Consider the following 23,163-nt stretch of genomic DNA (forward strand, 5'->3'; position numbering starts at 1 on the left):
GTAGCCTTTTTACTATTAATACAGCTAGTTCAACAGCTGCTCTTAGACAGGAACTTGGTTTACGTAGCAGCTGGGTTCAAGGTTTAGCGGGGAGTGTTCGCTGGGCTTTTAGCCTGGCTAAGGGTGAACCTGGCACGTTAAGATATCTCATTAAAACTGAGCTGCTGGGGAATCTTAATGATTACTCCTTGATTCTAATTTTTTTTAGATATGCTGTGAACCATTTACAATTAGATGAAGAAGTTCTATTCGCTTTATCGTCATATCAGTTGAAATCCCTTCTGAAGTCAGCATCTTGGGAATTAGGGTTTAGATTAGATAGAGAGTTTCGCATTCAGAATAAGGGTACCACTCCAGTCATTGATTCCTGTATGATTAGGAAAGCGCAACCTTATGTTCATTGGAATATTCCTTATGGAGTTAGGCGTCTGGTGCTCCTATTAAGGCAGGATTTACTCCCTTTGAAATCACTCTTATCAAGATGGTATGGTTCATCAGCCATATGTGATTTTTGCAATATGAATAATCAGGATTTGCCTCATGTTATCTTTGTCTGCCCAGCTCTAATGTCGGACAGACGCAAGTGGTTAAGACCGATTTGCCTACAATTGAATATTTTATCTGCTACTGCTTTCATTGCGGCCATGAATAATCCCCCCAATGAAATGTTTTGTTTCAAATTGTTTAATTTCTTTAAATGTTTCTTGAATCTGTATTAGGCGAATGTTTTGATGTTCAGTTTTATTATGTACATTTTTATATTTTATTTCCCGATGTACACATAATGTTCCTTAATGCAGACTTTTTGGAATGTAATATTTTGTTTTTTATGTGGATCTCATGTGAGTTCCGTAATCATATAATAAATAAACTTGAAACTTGAACTTGCCTGGTGTCCTCTGCTAGGCGGTCAGAAGTGAGCAACTGACCGTCCTCGAATAGAGAGGATCCATGGCTGCAAGGTGTGGGCCGTGTAATGTTTATTGCCTCGTTATAGGCCTGCTAGTGGTAGCAGGGGAGTGTATAGCTGAGTTCCGAGGGATAGGCGGTGGATTCTGTGCATGCACGATCTCGCCATGCACAATATTACTTCTCGAGCAGTGGGGAAAAGCAGACACCGTATCGCTGGGAGTGTCCGGAGAACTGCCTCCGAGTCTCCTCCACCCCGCGTCCGGCTGCCCAGCGTGACAGCCACTGTAATTGAGCTTCCAGGAAGTATGCCTCAAATATAGGGGCTCCCAATACTCCCTAAGTTGTCGTTAACTGCAGCTTTTCCAGGGCCACTCTGCGTCATCTTGTGCTCCAAATTAGAGAGGTGAGCAGGGATCTAGTTCCTGAAAAAAAAAGAGCGGAAGGATGATCGGCAGATTAGCGAAGTGGTAGAGTGGCTCTATAACCATCTTGGCAAGGGCTATTCTTCCAATCGGGGTCAGAGGCAGGGTTATCTAAAAACTAACTTGTGCACGTAACCCTGCTACTTCCTTTCGAAGGTTGCCCTTGTGTAAATCTGTGGGGCAGTGGTAGAGTCAGATTCCAAGGTAGAGGCTTGCTCGCTCCAGTTGAGTCCGACGTCACCAACATTAATCTCTTGTATTATTTATTTATTTATTTATTTATTTATTTATTGAATTTATATTGCGCTCAGCTACCCGTAATGGGTTTCCCGGCGCCAGGGACAGACTAGAGAAGAGAAACAGGTAATTGCTGAGGAAGGGAAGGAGCAAAAACAGTGACCAAACTAAAACAGAAAAGTTTTCAACTTCTTGCGGAAAGCAAAAAGATTGGTCTCTGTTTTTAACGCTAACGGAAGAGCATTCCACATCTTCGGCCCCAAATGGGCGAATGAGCGACCTCCCATTTTTGCCAATCGGATTCTAGGAATTACAAGATTGGCTTTATTTGATGACCTGAGAGGACGACTGGGCTGATATGGCTGAACAAGATTGTGCAGGTAAGTGGGGGCAGAACCCTGACGGATCTTAAACAGAAGACACAAGGTTTTAAAAGCCACACGGTCAGGGATTTTTAACCAGTGAAGGTCACACAGGGCTTGCGTTGCAGACATTCTTCGTGGAATATTGCACAAAAGGCGGGCAGCTGAGTTCTGTACAACCTGGAGTATATTCATTGTGGCTTTATCGGCTCCTAGATAGAGCACATTGCCGTAGTCGATACGGGACATTACAAGGGCCTGAACAACAGTTCTTCGAGTAGACTCAGGCAACATCCATAGGATCTTCTGCAACCAGCGTAAGGTATTAAAGCAGATTGCAGCAACCTTAGTTGCCTGTTGTCGCATCGAGAGTTTCTCGTCGATTAGAAAACCGAGGTTACGAACAACTGGCACGGGGGTAGGCAGTGGACCCATATCACTGGGCCAGTGTCTAGGGCCCCACAGATCTTTATGTTTGCCAAGTATAATAACCTCAGTCTCATCACCGTTGAGCTTTAGCAGATTGACTTGCATCCAGGCCGCAACACGAGAAAGGCCGATTTTAAGGGCAGAGGTGTCCTGAACCCTGCTGCCAGACAAGGAAAACACAATCTGCGTGTCGTCTGCATATGAGTATATGGACAGACCGGCGTCCTCTACGATAGTAGCGAGGGGTCTGATGTAAATATTGAACAACAGAGGGCTCAATATAGACCCCTGAGGGACGCCGTAAGCAGATGAACAGATCGCCGATTCAGCTTTGTTTGAAAATACCTGAAATGTGCGCTCATTAAGAAATGAGGTCACCCAGGCAAGCGCAGATCCAGCAACACCAAGGGAGTGAAGGGACTCCAATAGAATGGAATGCGACACGGTATCGAAAGCCGCGCTTAAATCCAGAAGGATAAGCGCAAAGGTCTCACCACTATCAATACCGTGTCGGAGTCGCTCAGTCACCCCTAGGAGTGCGGATTCGGTGGAATAATTGGCGCGAAAGCCTGATTGGGATGAATGAAGATATCCCGTATTTTCAACAAACTCGTTTAGCTGGATGTTGACATGGCGTTCCAGTATTTTGGAGCAAGCTGGCAGCAGGGATATAGGCCTGAAGTTGGCCAGGTTAGTAATGTCTGCACCAGATTTTTTTAGTAGGGGAACGACCATGGCATGTTTCCAATCCTGTTCAACACGGGATTCACTGAGGGAGATGTTGAGTAGCCTCATTAGGAATCTACGTGGTTCAAGGTCAAGTTGTTTCAATATCTTCATAGGGACAGGGTCCCGAGGAGAGCCTGACCTAATGCTTTTTAAGCACGACAGGAAGGACACATCGTCAAATAATTTCCAGTTGTACAGAAACTCAGTGGGAGGGACAGAGACATTACAGCAAAAGCCAGGTAAGGAAGGGTCAGTAGAAGGTGGAAGGGAAGCTAGGGATTGATGGATGCCCTGAACCTTCGATATAAAAAAGTCCGCAATGGCATTGCAGTGTATACCATCTAAAGCCGGCAACGCGGGGACAGTGTCAGCACCTGTAAGTTTCTTGACAGTAGCAAAAAGAGTCCGAGGACAGTTCTGCACTGAAGTGATTGTAGAGGTGATGTAAAGAGCTTTGGCACGTTTACAGTTGGCGTGATAAGCTTTTAGCTCATCCTTGTAAATCACTTTAGAGGGAATGGAATAGAACCTTCTCCACTTCCTCTCCAAGGCTTTACATTTAACACGTTGGATTTTTAACTCATCCGAGTACCAAGGTGCTGGGGGACGCAAGGATCGAAATTTACTGCCAGAACGAGGGGCATAAACAGATACTGCATCTGTTAGCCACCTAGAAATGGGGGCATTCAAATTTTGCTCAGTGTTAATGAGAGAAGGAATTGTCTCAGTCAGATGCAGATTAAAAGCAGCTAAATCAATCCTGTCCCATCGATAGGAAGGTTTTGTTTCCTCTACATAAGGGGGAGATCGGGCATTAGGGGGTATATAGTGGATGTCGCCCTGTTGACCTTTAGGCCAGCTGCTACTTAAAGTCTGCAAGTATCTCCCAAATAGGTGTAAGGCTCATCGTAATATCGCGCTCGTATGAAGCAGATCATCAGCGTATAAGGACACGCTGTGTACTGTGTCTGCTATAGGGATGCTCCACTCCATCCCGCTTTTCCAGAGGCGAATCGCCAGTGGTTCAATTGCTATAGTGAACAGGAGTGGGGAAAGCGGACATCCCCGACGCGTGCTCCATGCTAATGAGAACGAGCTGAAATATGATGGCCGAATCGCATACGGGTCAATATTTTTGTATATAAAAGTCTTGTATACGCTAACAGCGTGGTGCCCACTCCTAATTGCCGTATCACATCGAATAAGTATGGCCTGGTCAGGGTGTCGAAAGCTTTCTCCAAGTCCAGGACTAGGCAAGCCGCACTGGGATATCAATCCTTTGCCCAGTCCTGGATATGAAACAGCCGGCCGATATTATGGGATGTGTTTCTGTCCAGCACGAACCCGCACTGATCCGGGTGTTCCAATGTCAGGAGGATCTGCATATTGCGATCCGTTTGGATCTTACATAGTGTTTTACAGTCCATCAACAGTAGTGTAATTGGTCTGTAGGAGGCCAGTAATGTAGGGTCTCGATCTGGCTTTGGAAAGGAAATTGTAATGGATTCTCGCAACGAGCTCAGTAGTTCTCCCTTGTCTAATGCCTCCTTACATATGTCTTCCAGCCTGGGTGCCACTTGCGAGGAGAATGTGGCATAATACTCTAAGGTCAGGCCGTCGTGGCCCAGGGTCTTTTTATGTGCTAGTGTTTGAATCACGTGCTTCATGTCTGCTGCTGTGATTGGTGTATCTAAGGCTGTTCCATCAGACTGAGACATTCCCGGCATGGTGATGTGGGAAAGGAATTTCTCAGCGTGATCCTGGTTCTCGTGTCCAGGAGAGTGTGCATATATCTTGGTATAGTAGGTTCTGAAAGACTGTAAAATGTGTTCTTACATGCAAACTAGGGTATCCACTGGATAAACTATTTCTGTAATTGGGCTTGCTACCGTTTCCTGATGAATGAGCCAGGCCAGTAATGCACCGGATCGATCTCCTTATCGATGGGTTCTAGCCGGATAGGTTTTGAAGTTGCATCTGCGGAGATCTACTAGTGCCTCTGTGCATTTGGTCTTAGCCTCTACGATTTGAGCTGCAGACGCTTGATCCGCGTCCGCTGCTTTGATCAAGTCCTCTAGCTTCTTTCCCGGTAATAGTCTGGAAAGAGCATTACATGTTTATCTTCCACCTTAATAGGTCAATTTTCCAGTGCGGCTTGCAGGACTGCATCTCTATTATGGAATTGGAGGAGATGGACGAGAAGCAGTCTTGGGGAGACCCCGGGGGGAGGTCTTTGCGGTGGGAACCAGTGTGCTCTCTCCACCGAGAAGAAAGGTGCAAGTTCTGTGGCTGGTGTGAAGGATTGCAGCCAGGTCTCCACATAGCTGACAGAGTCTGAGCCCTCCACCCCGTCCAGTAGGTTCAGGACCCGGATGTTACTTCTTCTTGAGCGTCCTTCCAAATCGTCTGCTCGATCTTCGAGCTGCAAGATTCAAATTTGGAGATCCTGTATGGTTTCCTGATGTGCTTTGGTTATGGGCTGCAATGAGGTTATAACTTTCTCCCAGTCTGCTACTTTGTCAGTCAGCTTGCGGTGATCGTCTCGCAGTATGTTGAGGTCTGTTGCTAAAGTCCCAAATCGTTCCTCCATTGTCACTCTTGAATGCTCAATGGCAGCCAGGACCTTATCTAACTACTCTGACATTCTTGTGGGCAGGCGCTGTGTCCGAATTCGCCAGCCGGTCTTCTGGCGTTTTTGCAGGATTTTGCATTGACGTTATTGATTGCTGTCAAGCATTCAATCTTAGTCTTCCCATAGTTCGTGATAGTTTGTGCATGGTATCTTTTTATGAGTATTTCCTGTGCGCATCCACCATCAGTCAGGGATCCGGTCTTTATCTGGCAATGGGATGTCCGCCTTGGTGCCACTGCTCTGAGTTGGCAGCTTGTACCGAACATTTCTCTACACCAGTCTCTGGGTGATTGGGACTGCTCTAGAGTTGAAGAGGGTGGGAGTATGAGCAAGGTCCGGTCACTCTACTACGTTTCGTAGGGGGTGCTGTCCATTTATTACCGGGGGCCAGATTATCTCCTCCTATCCCTATCGTCGGGGCCGCAGGTGCGTCCGACCCTCGCTGCTCAAGATGCGATGTTGTGATGCTAGCCCACTGGGGGTTAGGCTCCTCTCCTTTGACCCTCCCTGAGGGTGCCTTGATCTTGAAGTTCGCGTCTCCGGGCTTCTCGGCGCTGAGGATAGTTCGCTAGGGAGGTGGCTGTGGGCAGGTCTCTTGGTTGCTGGTTCGGGTTCTTGTGGCTGTGTCACGTCGGTGCTGGCTGCCTGTGTAGTTAGCTGCAGCAGCTTCGTGGGTGATAGGGTCTTTTTAGTGTCTCTCTGCTCTCCTTCAAATGGGGGTCGGGGGGTCGCCTAGCTGCTCCCCCCCCCCCCTATACTTGGGCCTCCACCACTGGTTATTTTTCCCACCTGGGTCGCTTGCTCCCGCGGCTGCATGAAGTTCTTTTTTTTGTTTTTCTAGGGGGCCCCATGACCCCCTCCCCCACTGGCCCCTAATGTGCATGCTCCATGCTCCCGGGTAGTACTGTCAAGCTCCGCACCCCGGTCTCGGGGGTGCGGAGTTATCAAATTGCGGGGGTGGGGGGTTGGAGTTGGACTCACCTCTTGACGGCCCTGAGTACCTGCTGCCATATGGATCTACAGGCCGTCTTATCTTCCGCAGCGGGACCTAGCCGCTGCAGCTGGACACAAGCCACAGGTCCATTCGCCTGTGCTCCTTAGCTGTGGGCGGAGCACAGTCAGGCTATTTCCCGTCAGTTGGCTACGGCTCCCAGCGCCTCCGGTAGGTCGGGCTACGCTTCTTCTCTGGTCCGGCCTGGCTAGAGGTAGCAGCCATTTTGAGCATGGCCGTCTACTCTTCCCTTGTCATCGTCAGTTGCGGGTTACCCCGTATATCAAAGCCTGCTAGGTTTCCGCTACTGTGCATGCTATGTTCGGCCTCCCGTTTCTTGTTTTGGAGGCGTCAGATAAGTGTTGATTGTCGGGCTCGTTCACGGAGCCTTAAGCCATTGCGTCTGCCATCTTGGCAGCTCCGGCCCATGCCCCCCGACATGCCTTCTTTTTTGCAAATACTTCTCTGGAAACATTAGTAGAAGTGTTGGTAGACACATTACTCAACCAATCAGGACAAAGATTTATCCTTGGTGACCTCCTCCAAAATAATTTAAAAGGAGATACCTCAGTGATACTGTGAGGAGTAATGGAATATGCCCACAGCTTTTCCCAAAGAAAATCCCCAACATTTACATCAACAGCTATACCTGTTTGTAAGAGAAGAAAATAGAGGCCTCAGGAAGAACCTAATAGCACTGGAATGGGATATGATGGTAGAACAGTTTGTGGCCGCTGAACCCTCATTGGGCTGAAACACTGAATGTGTCTACTGTTCTTCAATTGTGTACATGGTGACTCAATGACGGAGCCCATCGTATCCCCCGCTTGTATATAAACGGTATGCATACGAACTTTACCTCACAATTATCCCACATGGTTTATAGGAGGATGATGTCTACACAGCTATTTACTACTGAGTCTAGGGAGGGTGGGGGGAGGCCCTTTCTAGTTACTACCCAGGAGGGGGGACAGGATTGTTGGGTGATTTAGTAGATTCTTTTTACATTAGGAATGTTAATTATTGATTGCTGATCAATGTGTTTTTGCTATGGTGATGCTGATGTTCCGATACCATGGTGCATATTAATCATATTGCATATCGCTGACACACCATGGGTGTGTAATTGTTTGCCTGAAACTAATAAAATATGTTATAAAAAAAACTGCTACACCTGTTTGGACTCCTTCTTTCGAGAATGTGTTCATTCTCTCCACCAAACCGTGAATAAAGAGCAACCTGAAGATGTTTGATGTGATATTAGCCAACATATTGCCTCATCTGAATAGAGATAATATGTGTCACTTTGTCTATGACAAGTTCTCTTGGTGGACACTCAATCTGAAACTTTCAAAAGGTTTATAACAGAACTGGTGTTAGGGGATGAGGCAAAATAAAAATATAACCACTTGTAGTAATAGTCAAACAACACTAATAAAGATCTCTTTTCATTGGGCAAGACCGCAAGTGGCCCAGCAAACTCCAAGGCAATCTTAACTCACAAAACCTCAGGCAAAGGGACTAAATGCAAAGATGATTCAGATGTTCTCCAATGTGTATCTGAAAGGAGACATGTTCAGCAAGAATGTACCCATGTCACTACCTGTGCATCTATAGATGGCCACCAGTAATGCTGTTTGAGATTCCCTCAAGTGCTTCCAATACCTAGATGCGCTTCCTGTGCCAACTTAGGGGTCCATTAGGATGGCAGACGGACAAAGTCCATCCGCCATCCTGTCGTGGGCAGGTACCGTCCGCCACAAGAGCGGAGGCACCGTGACCCCAATTAGGATGCACCCGCCACAGTAGCGGGTGCATCCCGCATTTTAACATTGCGGCGGACGGTGCTTAAAGCACCGGCCGCCGCAATGTGAAAAAAGCACACCGCGCAGTGCCTGCCATGTTGTGCTGTGAAACGCAGGGGGGTACCATAGGTACCCCCATGTGCACCCCCCACCCCCCTTCACCCTGGGGGCCCGCAACGGGCCCCCAAAGCAGGAACCGTATGCCTTTTCCTGGCAGCATTGCCGCCACGGAAAGGCATTCCCCTCAGGCCATCCTAATATGGCTGGCGGTGTCTGATAGACACCACCACCATATCAGGCCTTTTCCGCCGCGGTCGCCTTGCGACCGCAGCGGAGAAGCGGTGGACGGTCTTCCCGTCTGCCACGGTCCGCCCCCGCCATTGTAATATGGCGGGGGGAAAAAGGTGGCGGACGGGCAAGAATGGCGGACGGATCGCCATCGCCTGCATGGCGGTGGCGATCCGTACGCCATCCTAATGGACCCCTTTATTAGGATTCCATGAAGAGTCTCAGGAGGAATGCACGTCATGAGGCATAAGAATACCATCACCAACAGACAGTTCTCCCGAAACATTTGCAAAGGATATTATAACAGGGTCAAGATTCCTTTTATTTGGCCATCCATTAGTAATAAAACTAACAACTTTCTGCACCTCATTATCTGACTGCTAAGCCGTCAACCACTCAGACAGGGAACTCACTCCGTTGTCCTCCAATACATCATTCACTAGAGTTACCACACACTCAACTTCATCCTGATCTTCAAGAACATCATTTGAAATTAGGGGCATTCTGGAGAAACAGTCTGCCCCACCATTTTTATCAGCTGGAATGTACTTAATAACAAAGGATTACTCCTGGAGACGCAACACAAGCCTTACTAATCTGGAAGATGCTTTTCCCAAGCTATTGCCATTGTACACATAAATTAACAGCTTATGATTAGCCCCATAGAAAAGCCCTGTACATTTCAAAATGCCAACAGCATGCAAGAGCCTCTTATTCTAATGTTGACATCAGGTAGCTTTAAGCATCTGGAAGCAAATGCTACAGTCTGCTCTTTATTATCTACCTACTGAGAAGGAATTGCACACAAGCCAACCTAAATAGTATCTACTGTTACAAAAAAACATATTCTGGGTCAAATGAGGAAAGAGCAGTGGCTGAAGTGATAACATTCTTGATCTTAGTGAAAGATTCATTGACATCATCCGACCAATCAAACTTTGATTTTTAATTAAACAATTCAACCAAAGGTTGAACAATAAAGGCATAACTGTCAAAAAATCTTGAATAGTATTCACTGGGTCCTAAGAATGAACAAAGCGTGTCTTTGTTCTTTGGTGTAGTAGCATTTTGGATTACCTAAATCAGAGAGAACTTAGGTTTGATCCATTTCACAGAAATGCTATGACCATACATTTACACGCATCTTGTCTAAGTGTGATACATACATCTTTGAAAATTGTTAATACTTTTTCCAGAATCCAATTGTTTTTCTCAGCGCTCTCAGCAAAACTCAACACATCGTCCTGGAACGCTTGGACTGGGATCAAGTGACCACTGGCCAAGATTTCAGGATGTTTTTCATCTCTTTTGTTGGTTCTGTTACTGGTCCCTGGGGTTCCTGAGCTTAAAAAGGGTGATATGGATATCAAGAACTGACTCACTCTTTATCAGGGCCACACTGGTTAAGTATAGTCTACCTCAGCATTGAACATCTTGGCAACAAACGGTTCCTCAAAGCTGAGCAAATCACAAGTGGGCTTTCAATGTTTAACCTATCAAACAGCAGTGGTTAATTGCTCTGAAAAACCCCTCAAAGTATCTGAGAGGGTCAAAATTAAATTGGAAGAAGGGCACTCTGAAGGTGATTGGGCTTTTCCCATGCAAAGCTCTTCACAGTGAGAGGTGCTTCTTTTGTTATAAAAAACATTTATTGGCAATTTTGGTTTAGTAGCATTTGCTTACTGATTCTCTATGGTTAACATAGGGCCATTTGAGTTGCATGTGTGACGTAATTGAGCCGTCATTATCCTTCAAGGACTTGGTACATGAACAGATATATCCCTGAAGCTTTCTTAGCCCTTACTTTTTTGAGTAAGATGGCTGCCATTGGGGCAGACTAATATTCTGGCTGTACACATCTATTTGGATCTCTCACTGATTATTTTGACACCTTGGTGTAAATAAACGCTCCAAAACATGCAGTGGCTATAGTCTTTTAAGCACCTTTCTTCTCGGGCCATTAACGGTGCACAAGCTCTCACACTACTTAATTAATTACTATTTTTTACTCTTTCTTTGAGCGTATCTATACAATTGTTGGCGCGTTAAGGCTATCTGATATGTTATTGGGCCCCAATACTATTGGGATGTCCTATGAACTGAGCAGCTTTGTACCTAATATTTTGTCTGCGAACTGTTCTCACTCCTTTTTGTCATCAAGCTTTATAATGACACAAATGTTCTATATACATTATTGGCAATCTAGAAAAAGTGATGAAAATTATGGGCTGCCTTTCTTTGTTTGCACTTTGAAGGATTGATGAAGATTGAAAAAACTTGGAAATAAATAGTTCTTAATCACATTAATACCTTGAATTGTATTTTTGGACTCACACACTATTTGGATTCAAGCTCTGTTGTGCTTTGGTGTAGAAAAGTGCCTCTTTGGACATGGTGTACAATGTGATTTCGAATTGAAAGTACACTGGATCCCTGCCAACCAGGTTCCAAGTGCCGAATCTCTTTCCAAAAACTGTACCATGATTGGCACAACTTCAGATTCCGCTGTAAGTACCTAGTACATGGTACCCTTGGTGCCTAGGGCATTGAAAAGGGTCCACTGGGGCTGCAGCATCAATTGTGCCACCCAAGAGACCACTCACCAAGTCTATTCAAGCTGCCATTGCAGGCGGCGTGTCTTGGTTCAGAGAAAACTGAAGAGTCAACATGACTCACAGCCCTGTGTGCGAAGCCCCCATAGACTGCATGAGGCATAGGTAAGTCACCCCTACTGCAGGCCTACATCCCTATGGGAGGGTGCAGTATATCCCATGTATGAACATATATGCTCATGCAGATATCACCCTATAATATCAAGTGATTCTTCGATATTTAAAGTGCACACGGAAGCCATAGAGAGTACATGGGCTGGATACTTTTCATCACGAGTTTCCAATGTGATGGCTTCACTGTACCCTAAGATATTTGGTACCAAACATCTTGTCTTAATAAATCCTCACTGATGCCAGTGTTTGTGTGTATTCAAGTTTTATTAATTTAGCACAGTTACTTAAAACCATTGCTATACAAAGTCTACTTTAGCACGAGTATAACATTTAGCTTTTAGCACATTTATCAAATAAAAACAAGGCTAAAGAACAATTTTCAAGGCTTAGAGACCAATATGCTTATTGAGGAGCAGCATTATAGTTGCCTATGTGAGCGTTTTGCTATGCTTGGCCGGATAAAATAGTTAAGACAGAGAGTACTGGGCCAAAGGACGGAAAAATTCTGTAATGAGTCTTTGAGGGGGAGGGGGAGGAAGCATGGCGACCAAGGGAGGTAATAGAAGATTGTCCAAAAGTCTCACAAATTTTCCAAACCTAGCGAGCACTTGAATGTCAGTAGATGTAAAACACAAGGCCGAGGCCTCCCAGCACGTCCTGGCGCCCCATTTTAAGAACAAGGGTTTCAAAAGGGACCTTCTGGGGGCTGCTAGTGCCGGGCAGCAGCACAGGAGATGCAGCCATAATTCGGAGTGGTATTTACACAGCCTGCAAGCCCCCCCCTCGCTTGTTGGGGCCCATTTGTTGAAGGCCGTCGAGCGCAGGCCTAGAAGTCGCATAAACATTGTGTTCTTCCGAGCCACTTTGCTTAAGTTTTCCTGGCAGTATGCTTGTGGACGCCCAAGAAGATACGAAGAGTTCAAGGGGAGCAGAATGGTTGATGTCTTTAGAGCCTGCAGATCCATGGACTGAGAAATAAGTTTGACTTGCTTATTGATGGTGCTTTTCCAGGCCGAGTATGGGATAGTGACTGAGGGGAGAGATGACTCGTCAATCTCTAACACTCTTATGGCCTTTTTAATCTGGGTGTTCCAGGGATTGCCAGGGCTAGATAGGATTCCTTTTAACTGGAATTTAAGAGTGTTATCACCTGCTTTTAGGGTCCTAATAAAATATTTCAGGATGTCGGCCTCGCAGTGAAGGGATTGTCTTTGTAGGCCCAGCTCCAATCGTAGTCTTTTTTTTTGTTTGAATGTTTTTATTGTTATTTCAACTTATATTAACAATACAGAGCTGTACATGGTGCAGGGCGACACAGCAATGAGCAATAGGAACCACAGCTAGGAGTAAATACAGTGAGGAAGTCCAATCGTAGTCTTGCCCGCTGAATAAAACTTGGCAGATGGAAAAAAAATTTGTAGGTGGAGATTTGGGCGAGCTCAAGACTGGAGGAGCATGCTCCAGGAAAGGCCTGGTGTCAGTAAGTTAATGCAGGAAGTAAAGTAGCTTTAGCCACCTTCAGGATGGCTTCTGCAGCGGGGCTGCTCAGAGTTTGGTTCAGCCGGGTCAGGGAGTATGTGATTGCGCCTGCTCTCTTTTGCAAAGCGGCTAGGTGAGCTGTAGGCCTGGACGTCTCGTTGAACCAAACTCCCAAGTAATTATATTTTACTGTTGTGTTAATCCTGGCGGGCCCGATGTTCTATGCCAGCCTTTTCTTGTTCTTACATCTGCCAAATACCAGTACCTTCGTCTTTGCCTGGTTGATTTTCAGGGCATTGGCGGAGTTATATGTATGAAGCATACTTAATGCCCGTTGGAGACCAGATTTTGCTTGGTCCATTATTACAATATCATCTGCATATTGTAATATGAGAAGAGGCTTTTTAGCAGGTCCTAGTTTTGGCGGGAGAAGATTACTATTCTCCAAGAATGTACCGAGGTCGGCTGTGTAGAGATTGAACAACAGCGGGGCAAGAACACAGCCTTGCTTTAGCCCATCTTCGACGGCAATTCTTGAAGAAAGTGTCTTTGGGCTGGTTTTAATTCGCACCCACGTGTTCTTATGCAGGGAAATTAGTGCACCTAGTAGGTCATGCGGAATCCCCCATTTGTTCAATTGTGTGTAATAGCGCACAAAAGTAATTAATTTTGCGAACTTTGAAAATTCATAACCCAACAAGTACTTACTGTAGAACGAAGTTCTTGGTCTGAAAAATTACATACAAATTTGTGTTATTTTTATTAATTGGTCTTGGAATTATTCTAGAGTATGTCACATTTATTGTCGATGTGAGTAAAACAAATGCTTAGCACTAGCCTCTTCTCAGCCTAATGCTTGCCCACACTACCACAAATAGAGCGTTAGTATGATCTACTTTTGCCCCCGTGTACCAGTCTGGTTCTCACTGGACTCCCTGCACAGTTTATCTCATTTTGGTACACTATATAGCGAGCCAGCACGTTTTCTGCTCTGGAGCTCCTCGTGTTCCAGGTCAGGCTTTTCACCCTTGGTGGCAGAGTGATCATACCAGGTGAGCACCAACCCAGTCTTCATAGTGCAGTCAACATAATTTCCCCATTGCTTTGGTCTTTGCTCGGATGTGCAAACATTTACCATAGCCACCACTGTACTTATTGTTAGTTCGCTAGACCGTAAGACTCCTACATACATGCTTTAAAGTGTTAGTGCAAAAGGAACAGGAGTAAGACCCATAAACCACGTCGGAACTGGGTAGTGTATGCATATAGAGAAACAATGTTCCAACAGGTATCACTTAGAAAGACAGTTAAACATGCATGCAAACTGCATTACAAAAGCAAGAAACAAGGAGCCTCAATGAAGGTGTTTGAAGGCTGTTAATCGCCAAAGTTACATCAAACGAAATTGCACAAGGGCATACAGTTAAAGCAGCACTGTACAGAAGGAATCTTGTGACAACCCGAAGGCACTTGGTGTGTAGTGATATATACAAGTGAAAGGTGACGACGCAAGTGGGCAGAGTGAACAGCGTGAACGGCGCAAGGTGAACAATGATGACAAAATATACAGGTAACAAATATCTAGATTAACAATCGTTATTTGTAATTTTCTTTCTCAATACAGGATTTGCGCCCAACAATTGCGCTGTAGTGTCGACGACGTTTCGACCCTCGTTACTTGGGGTCGTCTTCAGGACCGGGTTGTCAATTTGTAGGTGTGCTGCAGGGGAAGAAAGGGCGATGAGCGCAAGGGATGGGCTGGTGTGCGACAAGAGTCAGGAGTGACAAGTGACTGTGAGGCGGGCTAACAGGCGATGAGTGATTATTATTATTATTATTATTATTAAGGAGTTTTATACTGCGCCTGGTTACCCTTGAGCATCCCCGCGCTTATCCAGAGAGAGACGCCATGACACGCGACACAGGAATTAAGCAGGAAACAGGTGGGTTTTTAACAGCTTGCGAAAGCGTAAGAAGCTTGTTTCCGAGCGCAAGTGCAGAGGAAGGGAGTTCCACAAGATGGCCACGTTGATGGAAAATCTTCTACCACCAGTTCTTACCTTCCTTGCCCTCATGACCTGCAGCAGATGTTGATGGTCTGAACGGAGGGAACGGGAAGCCTTATAAGATTGAACCATGTCCCGTAGGATAGGTGGGCCTTTCCCCTGCAAGATTTTATGGGCCATACAAAGTGCCTTGAATTTCACCCTCTCCCTAACAGGGAGCCAGTGCAGCGCCTTCAGCGCAGGTCGGGCAGACTGACGCATGGGAAGGTCCATCAGGAGCCTAGCGGCCGCATTCTGCACTTGCTGCAGTTTATTTAGGGTGGACTCTGGAGCCCCCAGAAACAACGCGTTACTAAAGTCCAGCCGAGAGATGATGAGCCCCTGGATGAGTAACCTCCTAGAGGCCACTGGGAGGAGAGGTAAGATCTTCCGGGCTGATCGGAGCAGACCAAAGCACACGCCTGCGGTCTTTTTAGCGTGTGTCTTAAAAGAAAGGTCCTGCTCCAACCACACCCCCAAGCTCTTGATCTCCTGTTTAGGGGTGGGAGCCGCTCCCAGGCAGCTAGGCCAGCTGCTCGGAGACAAGGAGGGAGGGGAATTCCCCAGCATCATCAGTTCCGTTTTGGAGCCGTTAAGCTTGAGTGCTGAGCTACACATCCACGTGAAGATCTTATCCAAACACGTGTGCAGCCGGTCGGGATGGTAAGCCGACTGGGGAAGCCCTACCACCAGCTGAGTATCATCAGCATAGCTGATAATCTTGATACCCAGGGGCAGTATCACACTCTCCAGGGGGGCCATATAAATGTTAAATAAAGTAGGGCTCAACGATGAGCCCTGTGGCACACCACACTGGAGAGGGACCGATGATGATTTCTCGTGGCCTTCCCACACCTCAAACGTCCGGCCATCCAAAAAGGACGCAAACCACTTCAGGGCCATCCCAGAGACCCCCACCCCCGACAGCCGTTGGAGAAGCACCTGATGGTCTACGGTGTCAAATGCCGCACTGAGGTCCAGGAGGATCACTGCCACCGATCCCCCTGAATCCAAAATGCTCCTGGCATTCTCCACGACTGCCAGCAGGGCAGTATCAGTCCCCTGACCGGGGCGAAAGCCCGTTTGGGAGTCACCCAGAAGGGAGTTGGACTCCAGGAAGCCCGAGAGGCGACGATTCACCAACTTCTCCGCCATCTTGCTAAGGCCGGGGAGCAGGGAAATAGGCCTAAAGTTGGCAAGGTCAGCGGGGTCCAAGTTAGGCTTCTTCAAGAGAGCCTTGACAACCGCTCCCTTCCAACTAGGGGGCACCACTCCTTGGGTAAAAGATACATTTATCACATCCGTCACTGGGCCACCGATGGTGGGGGCTACCTGCTTAAGATATTTCATAGGTGCAGGGTCTTTAGGGGAACCACTTTTCATGGTCATCAGAACTGTGAGAACTTCTTCCACAGTAACAGGGCCTAAAGAAACCAACCCCGCTGGCCGCACCCTGGGCTGAGACTCTGGGTTACCATCAGAGTGGGTCTCCTCGGCTAGCCGAGGGAGAGATGCCAAGATGTTATCTATTTTGGTTTTAAAGAAGGAGGCAAGTTCGGAGCATTTCTCACGGGGGTCATCGTGAATGACCTGAGGTTCGGGAGTTTTAAGGAGTTCTTTGATGACCCTAAACGATTCTTTTGAGGAGTTGGCCGCAGAGCCTATTCTCTCCTCAAAGAACACAGATTTAGCTACCCGAATAGCAGATTTGTAGGTACTAAGAGCCGCCCAATATTCTCTCCGGCTCGTTTCGCTCCAATCTTTCCTCCAGGTCCGCTCCAACCTCTTGCAGCCCTTCCTCAAAGTTCTCAGCTCCAATGTGTACCAGGGCGCAGATCCCACTCTCTTACCCCTGGTGAGTTGTTTCTTCTTGGGGAGGAGAGCATCAAGCGAGTTGGTGAGCCAGATGTTTAATTTCTCATCGGCAACTAACGGATTGGACCCAAGGGGAGGCCGGGACGCCTCCAGATGTACCGCCCAGGTATCCACTGTGAACCTGGACCAGGCTCTTTCCACGGTGTATACCCTGGGGGCCGATGCAACTGGGACATCAAACTGCCACTGGGCAGACACCATAAAATGGTCTGTCCAAGGCAGAGCCAGCGCTGGAAGTGCTTTAAGGCAAACAGAGTTTGAAAATATAGGATCCAACAAGTGGCCCTTCCCATGTGTAGCACCCGAATTAGCCAAGTTGATCCCAAAAGCTTTGAGATCGCCTTGCAGATCTACTCCCAGGGAGTTGGAAGGGTCCTCGAAGTGGATGTTAAGATCCCCCAAAGCTACAAAGTTACCAGTGGAAGAGGCAAGGAGCGCAGCTGATTCTAGGAAGGAGTTAAGAAAATTTCCCAAGGTCCCGGGCGGACGATAGATCAGAAGGCCCGTCAAAGACGCAGTGGGTGACAGGCGAAGAGAGAACTGACAGCTCTCGCAGTCGCTCATCCCTCCGTCCTGAACCTTACAAACTAGCGAGTCCCTATAAAGGATGGCAATTCCTCCTCCCCTCCCCACAGGCCTATCAAAATGTGTAATAAGAAAACCAGAAGGGAGAGCTCTAACCATGTCGGGGCCCAAGCAGGAGGAAATCCAGGTCTCTGTTAAAAATAACACCTCCAGCTTGTGGTCCAAAATAAGGGAGTTAATTTCTGTGGCATGACTGGGTAGAGACCGACAATTCAACAAAGCTATCGAAAGCACCAATTTATCAGGGGTCGGACCCCGACCCACAGTACATGTCCCGCAAGGCAGGAACGGTTGTCCACCCTCGTGGACATATCTACATGTGGGGGGTTTCGAAGACCGCCAAGACATAAGTTCCTCCCTCCTATACCCAATACGAGTATAACGCGGTTCCACAGGGGCGGGCATAGCGACCAGCCCTGAGCCCGTCTGGGCCCGGACGGGCTAAACTCTGGCGTAACTCCGGCGTCAGTCCGGCGTCCCCGCTGCGCGTGGCCGCTGCGCGTAAGCATGGCTACCTAAGTAGTCTCCAAACGAAATGGAGAGAGGACTTGCTGGCGCGCTGGGACCCACTCACCCAAGATGGCCGCCGCGAGTCAGGGGCGAAGGACCCGCAAAACGCGGTGATTTACCACAATTACAGTGCAGGTGTGATGGCAGAGGTGGGGGTATGCGAGGCCAGGCAGGTAAGACCAGGGAATAACTCTAAAAACGAATTTTTAAATCAGATACAAAACGGGTAGTTAAAAACAGAAGCTGCCACAAAACAAGCGCTGCATGGATAGCGCTCGCGCTGGAATAGGGCGCGCTGCTCAATCTAGCCTTCCTAAGTAGTCTCCAAACGAAATGGAGAGAGGACTTGCTGGCGCGCTGGGACCCACTCACCCAAGATGGCCGCCGCGAGTCAGGGGCGAAGGACCCGCAAAACGCGGTGATTTACCACAATTACAGTGCAGGTGTGATGGCAGAGGTGGGGGTATGCGAGGCCAGGCAGGTAAGATCAGGGAATAACTCTAAAAACAAATTTTTAAATCAGATACAAAACGGGTAGTTAAAAACAGAAGCTGCCACAAAACAAGCGCTGCATGGATAGCGCTCGCGCTGGAATAGGGCGCGCTGCTCAATCTAGCCATCCTAAGTAGTCTCCAAACGAAATGGAGAGAGGACTTGCTGGCGCGCTGGGACCCACTCACCCAAGATGGCCGCCGCGAGTCAGGGGCGAAGGACCCGCAAAACGCGGTGATTTACCACAATTACAGTGCAGGTGTGATGGCAGAGGTGGGGGTATGCGAGGCCAGGCAGGTAAGACCAGGGAATAACTCTAAAAACAAATTTTTAAATCAGATACAAAACGGGTAGTTAAAAACAGAAGCTGCCACAAAACAAGCGCTGCATGGATAGCGCTCGCGCTGGAATAGGGCGCGCTGCTCAATCTAGCCATCCTAAGTAGTCTCCAAACGAAATGGAGAGAGGACTTGCTGGCGCGCTGGGACCCACTCACCCAAGATGGCCGCCGCGAGTCAGGGGCGAAGGACCCGCAAAACGCGGTGATTTACCACAATTACAGTGCAGGTGTGATGGCAGAGGTGGGGGTATGCGAGGCCAGGCAGGTAAGACCAGGGAATAACTCTAAAAACAAATTTTTAAATCAGATACAAAACGGGTAGTTAAAAACAGAAGCTGCCACAAAACAAGCGCTGCATGGATAGCGCTCGCGCTGGAATAGGTGGTGATCCTGGCATGGGATCAGTGGGGGTGTCCAGTAGTGGTTCTTGACGTGAAGAGATATAAAAAAGGGTGGGCTAAGTACAAGGAATGCCATGTGTCAATAGCCGGGGAACGCATGCGGCGCGCATTTAGGCTAACTAGCATTAGGGGGCGGGAACAGGGAGCCGATCAGCAGGGCAAGGAGTCATGCGGGGGGGATCAAGAAGAGGAAATCAGCCGTAAGATAGACCGCATTAGTCGGTGCACGGGCGGCTATGGGTATGACAACAGCATGCATGAACAGCCATTGTGCGGAGGTCGGGGGCCGTGTAAGGGGAAGGAATTACTAACCTGTGGGAGTGATAGATCAATGAACCAGCCGGAGAGGTCCGGTAAAGTTGGTCCGGGAGCGACTGAGTGTAGCACCTGAGGAAATGGAAGGGACAGATGGAGCTTCGTCCTTCGATTTCCATATAAAATCAACAGAGGGCCAAATTAAATTAGAAGTATTACCTGTATGAAGTATGGGAATTCGAGGGGGGGTAGATACCAGTGGTCCTGTCCAATCAGGGCGGCGCCTGAAAGGAAAGGAAAGGGAGGTCAGGCTACGCCAAATGGCGGTGGGGAAGGGCAATGGTGACCTTCGAATCACTCATCGCCTGTTAGCCCGCCTCACAGTCACTTGTCACCCCTGACTCTGGTCGCACACCAGCCCATCCCTTGCGCTCATCGCCCTTTCTTCCCCTGCAGCACACCTACAAATTGACAACCCGGTCCTGAAGACGACCCCAAGTAACGAGGGTCGAAACGTCGTCGACACTACAGCGCAATTGTTGGGCGCAAATCCTTTATTGAGAAAGAAAATGACAAATAATGATTGTAAATATAGATATTTGTTACCTGTATATATTGTCATCATTGTTCACCTTGCGCCGTTCACGCTGTTCACTCTGCCCACTTGCGTCGTCACCTTTCACTTGTATATATCACTACACACCAAGTGCCTTCGGGTTGTCACAAGATTCCTTCTGTACAGTGCTGCTTTAACTGTATGCCCTTGTGCAATTTCGTTTGATGTAACTTTGGCGATTAACAGCCTTTAAAAACCTTCATTGAGGCTCCTTGTTTCTTTCTTTTGTAATGCAGTTTGCATGCATGTTTAACTGTTTTTCTAAGTGATACCTGTTAAAGTGTTAGTGGCCTCGCATGTTCGTCATACACAGATGACTGATTTGTATGTGACATGTATGTATTATAAGGAAAGCCATGCCAGACTCGTCAACACATACACAATAGACCTATATGTCAAAGGGAGGAGCCATTCTGGTGTCAGAAAAGGCCCCAAATAAGATTCTTCTGAGGAGAAGAGTCTAATATGGCAGACGATACCCAATGATCTATAGTGAGGTTAAAATACAGCTACATAACAAAATGTAGGTAATATTAAGGTAAAAGGAACAGCTTGAATCCTTGCTCAGAAATAATAACTTACCCTGACAAATAATGCATTCAATGCTCAAAGCAACAGAGTGAAAATGTCTCTGTAAAGAGGCTGCCTTCTTTCTGACTCCATTTGCTGTACCTTTTCTGTTAATGGGTAATTAAAAAGATTGTCTCAGCCATGTTGTGTATCAATAGGTATTTCTAATATCGACATTTTATTTTTAACATGCATTGGCAAAGCCAATAGGCCTTGCCTATGCGAAATCTATTGACTTTGCTAATGTTTTTTTTTAACCATTTTGGAGAGTAGCATGGATACTGGGCAATACTGCTGAGAGCTAAAAAAACAAAAACAAAAAAAGCGATATAATGCAGTCAAGGCTGGTCGCTACATAGTGCCTTTTTTAAAAAAGAAATTCAGCCATGCTGCATATAAGCCACGAATATATGATTTTTCCACGAAGACAAGTTCCACGCATGGCATTACCACGCGAACTTTAGTTCGCATGTGTCTTCACCACGCAGCATTTGACAACGCATGTTTTTACTCCGCAAAATGAACGTTACGAAACATCTCACGTCTCATTTAAATTTACATAACGATGCTGATAGGCTACATGCAGTACGAAGGAAAAGATCGATGTTTTAAACAATTAAAAACAACAGATTCCCTTACATTTTATTTTTATTTTTTTCATAATGCGCTTAAATAATACCTTAATTAATAAAGTTTAGATTCTTATCTGACCCCTGTACGTCTTTCCCCATCAGCCCTTTCTTCCACCGACCACGGAAACAAGCGTCAAAACACGTCTATCAAAACTGTGAAAGGACTTCAATTATGACGTACACGTCTCCTTGTTGGTGAGGCTATTTCCTTGTTCGTTTTTTAAGTTTTCTTATTTATTTATTGTTATCCGCTTGTGTTTTTTTTGGGGGGGAGACCCCCCCAACCCCCCCTAGCCCCCCCCCCAACTCCCCCTAGCCCCCCCAGCCCCCCCCCCCCAAGCCCACGCAGATCGTACAGGCAGAACGACACGAAGGAATACCACTCGCGTGGTAAAGACGGACGTTGAAAGCATACGCGTGGAAAAGACCTTTTCGTGGTGAGTGACGCGTGGTAAACGTTATGCGGGGTAATTCCTTCGTAGTAAATGATGTTTCCCGAGACCTACTAATTTTGCCAATGCTTATGGGAAAAAATGGCTATGAACGAGCCAGCGCTGGTCGTAGCACAGCGCTTTTTTTCCAGGCGGGGTGGTGGCAATGGGGGAGGGGCAGACACCAATGATTGGATGGTGCAAGCGACGACAGGGGAGGGCTCAGGTTCCAACTCAACCTTCAAATGTAATAATGCTGCTGGTTTAAGATCACACACAGAGTCAGCGGTGAGCCAGAACGTGAGTTATATCCTACTATGAATTTCAACTGCAGAGTGTGCAGGGCTCTGGAGCAGAGATAATGTCATGACCATGACGCTAATACTCCAGTAAAAGAATCGACCGTCAGTAGATAAATATTTTATTTTTTTACTTTATGGAGAGAGTACACAAATATAAAGGAGAGGGAGAAGTAGGGGGCACTGCCTTCCAAAACGGTTTCATCAATCATCCAACCTCGACCTATCTTCTGTCTGCTCTTTCACCACATTTTACTACTTGATGTGCCACTTTTTACTGGTGTTCCCAATGTATACATGTACCACCAAACACTTGGCCGCAGTGTTTAACATTTACTTCTTTGAAGTTCTTTTCAGGTGCTGCTGTCATGCTGTCACTTCACATCACATCATGCCTTTATATATCGCCTAGATTGGTAGTCTTCTATATGGTACCAGATAAACTGAAATTTTGAGGGGTGGGAGTTAATACTACGCTTAAATCGCGATCTTTAAGTATGGAATAGCGTGTAGGCCACGTAACCCTGGCCCATTCACTCAATATCACAATAGGGTTGACTTTTCCCACCTCGCTGGCTTTGCACATCAGTAGAATCACCTGGGAGCTCTAGGCCTTTTCTTGTCGGTCGGGGAAGGTCAGTAGCACCTTTAATTCTCTGTGAGACGCAAGAAATTGTGGTATCCAAAGGCACGGTGTCACAGCAGCTGTTGACTGATTTCAGTGCTGCGTCAGTTAAAAATTCATGTACACAATATGGAGCAATTCCTGTTCCCCAGTATTTGGGTGAACCTTTAAAAAGAAAGACCAGAGCATCAATGCAGGAGGGGGGAGGCGACTGCAAGCAATGACAAGAGAAGGTGGATGGGGTGCAAGCAGCAACGAATAAGGAGGTCAGTGGAGGTGGGTGGAAGAAGCAACGAAACTGGAAGGGGTTGGGGGGCATATGGAAGCAGCAACGAAGAGGGAGGTTTTGGAAGGGGATTCAAGCAGCATCGATACTAGAGGGGGGCAGTGGACAGGTGGCAACAACAAGGTGAGAGGGAGGAGGAGTAGGGGAGATGGCCTGCAAACATGTGCACTCCTATGCATTGCTACAAAG

General features: G+C 47.1%; 1 protein-coding gene across 2 annotated transcripts in view; it reads right to left on the reverse strand.

The window, feature by feature from the left end:
* The window catches only part of SECISBP2 (SECIS binding protein 2), a 429,157-nt gene that overhangs the window by 101,244 nt on the left and 304,750 nt on the right, over positions 1 to 23,163 (reverse strand). The gene's annotated exons all lie outside the window — the stretch shown is intronic.

The sequence above is a fragment of the Lissotriton helveticus genome, chromosome 2_1, assembly GCF_964261635.1.
Source record: "Lissotriton helveticus chromosome 2_1, aLisHel1.1, whole genome shotgun sequence".
Classification (NCBI taxonomy): domain Eukaryota; kingdom Metazoa; phylum Chordata; class Amphibia; order Caudata; family Salamandridae; genus Lissotriton; species Lissotriton helveticus.